The sequence below is a fragment of the Sinohyriopsis cumingii genome, chromosome 2 (assembly GCF_028554795.1).
Source record: "Sinohyriopsis cumingii isolate HCF-2022 chromosome 2, ASM2855479v2, whole genome shotgun sequence".
In the NCBI taxonomy this organism is placed as follows: domain Eukaryota; kingdom Metazoa; phylum Mollusca; class Bivalvia; order Unionida; family Unionidae; genus Sinohyriopsis; species Sinohyriopsis cumingii.
In genome coordinates, this window is record NC_142962.1 from 7,034,472 (window position 1) to 7,037,264 (window position 2,793).

A 2,793-nucleotide genomic window follows, 5' to 3' on the forward strand; every position below is an offset into this window, starting at 1 on the left:
TTATATAACACTTTTCTGGCTGTTACTAATTTTTCCGTATTTCTTAAGAGAGTAGGGAGGCAATGAAGTGTACAGGTCTATAGTATCTTTGCATGGATAAGTGTTTTCTGTTATATTGTTCATTTCACACAGCACTGATAATTTTATCCTATCTGAAACACAGTTATTATCAGGTCAGCGTCATTAAATGTAGCTAACAGTATATAATTTGTTTCACACGAAGTATTTAAAACTAGTTAGGTAGCTTTAGCTACATTTAATGACCCTGATTTAAAAATGTATTGAGCTAGGCCTGCATATAGAATAAAACTGACCATGCTGTGTGGAACGAACAAGTATAATATCAAAAAGCTCGACATCATATGAGTTTGTATTCTCAAAGATGGATTTAACTTAAGTTACTATGCTTTTGTTATATATTTGTTGCTGTTGTTGTTTGATTTTAGTACAACTACGTCAGGCACAGCAGAAGACAACAAGGGTTTCTTTTCTTTTTAAAGTAGTTCTCAGCGCGTGGACACCTTGACTGAAACGACTGGTCTGAGATGACTAGACTGAGACAAGAAAAGTAAGGTTAGCAAAACAAGTAGATTTCTCTGTCACATGGGTGAGAAATTACCTGATATATGTATTGAAGATCAGTTTTTTTGTACCTTAATTAAACTCTGTCGACACATTACAAATTTCGAACTCAGTTGTCTTTTTAAACTAACTGAGAGTGGGGTTACCAATGTGTCTGTCACATGGGTACATTTTATGTTTCACCAGTGGAACGAGGTCAGCTGGTGGCCATCCAGAGATTTAGTTAATTTATTTGCACCTACAGATTTTAAGGCAAAATACACCAATACCAGGGTGGTAGTGGATGGTACAGAGTGTTCAATTTTAAAACCCAAACAGCCACTGGCATAACAAGCAACATTTTCAACGTACAAAAAAAGAAATATTGTAAAGGTACTGGTGGGTTGAAAGGATGGTGGACTTTTTTCCTATGTTTCTAGTGCCCATGGAGGTTCTATTAGCGATCGACAGATGTGTAAAAGAAGTAAACTGACTACGATGTGTGATCCAGGGGACTCAATAATGGCTGATAAGGGCTTCAATGTAGAGGATATCTTCATTCCATTCAATATTCATATTAATATCCCAAGTTTCTTCAAGGCCAAGAATCGTTTGTCATCCAGAAGCGTGCTAAAAGGTAGAAAAATCACAAGCAAACAAGTTCATGTTGAAATAATCACTGGTTTAGCAAAAACATACAAAATTTTGTGCAACCCCCTTAATAATACAGAATCTGCACTGGCAACAGAAATAATAAAGGTGTGCTTTACTCTGTGTTCCTTTAGAAATGGAATTGTACCTAGACATGCTCAAATATATTTGGTAAGAAAACACTAAATGATTGGGGAAAAAAACATCTCATCTTAATCTGGTTTTTGCAGTAGAAAGGTTAACAAAACAATACATTTTTTTTTCTTCAGAACAAAGACATTTATTTAAATTCAGCAAATATGTACAGTATTCTATCTCACTCTGATCACTTTTCAAGTATACTATACGTGAATATCTTTTCTCTATATTCTTCTATGTGTAATCTGTGACAAACGTTGAATATCTCTACTCTCTGTTCTTCTATGTGTAACACTGGACAACAAATTTTTACAAAAGTCATGTTACTGAAATAAAATTAGTCAATTCTTATCAACTTTTATGTGCTGAACACGAATATGACAGTCAAATTGCAAAATTGGCTCTAGTTTTTTTGTAATCTGCAAGAAATTAATGTTGACATAACGAAATGCATTCCAATAGTAAAAGGTCAACTGTAATAGCCTACCTATAAAAAATCAAGTCATTGACTACATCTTAGATTTCTTCGCCTGTCTCTTGTACAGCTGTTCGGGAGCATCTCTGAGGAGTGTCCAGCAGTAGTCAGCCAGCATTGTAGTGGACCATTTTCCCTGGTATCTTTGTTCCATTGTTGCGATATCTTGATGAAAACGTTCGCCGTGTTCATCACTAACAATACCACAGTTGCTAGGAAAGAAATCCAAATGGGAATGAAGGAAGTGAATCTTTAGAGACATATTGCAGCCAAGTTTCTTATACTTCATCAACATGTCTTCTACTAGTTCCTTATAGTTTTCTGCCCTAACATTTCCGAGGAAGTTTGTAGAAACTAGGCGAAAAGCATTCCATGCTTGTTTCGCGTCACCTTCCAGCAAGTTGTTGAACCGGTCATCTTTGAAAAGCTCTCGAATCTGAGGACCCACAAAAACTCCCTCTTTAATCTTTGCTTCGCTGAGTCGAGGGAATTTTTCATGCAGGTATCGGAATGCTGGCAAAGTCCGGTCAATGGCTTTCACGAAGTTCTTCATCAAACCTAGTTTGATGTGAAGGGGTGGTAGCAAGATTTTCTGAGCCTCAACCAGAGCTGGGTGTTGGATATTCTTCTCACCAATGGCTACATTCTGCCTGTGAGTCCATTCCTTCCTCATGTAGTGCATTTCCCTTGCTCGGCTATCCCACTCGCATAAGAAACACATGTATTTTGTATATCCTTGCTGCAGTCCCATTAAAAGGGCAACTACCTTCAAATCACCACAGAGGTGCCAGCTGTACTTGTTATACTCAATGGAATTCAGTAGCTGCCTTAAGTTATCGTATGTCTCTTTCATGTGGACAGCATACGCTACTGGAATAGATGGAAGAATGTTTCCATTGTGCAAAAGCACAGCCTTGAGACTCAGTTTCGAAGAGTCCACAAATAGTCTCCATTCTTGTGGGTCATGA

General features: G+C 37.3%; 1 pseudogene; it reads left to right on the plus strand.

Moving 5' to 3' along the window:
* The first annotated feature begins 603 nt into the window (after positions 1–603).
* Positions 604–1,398, plus strand: LOC149804291 (uncharacterized; annotated as a pseudogene).
* Positions 1,399–2,793: the final 1,395 nt, after the last annotated feature.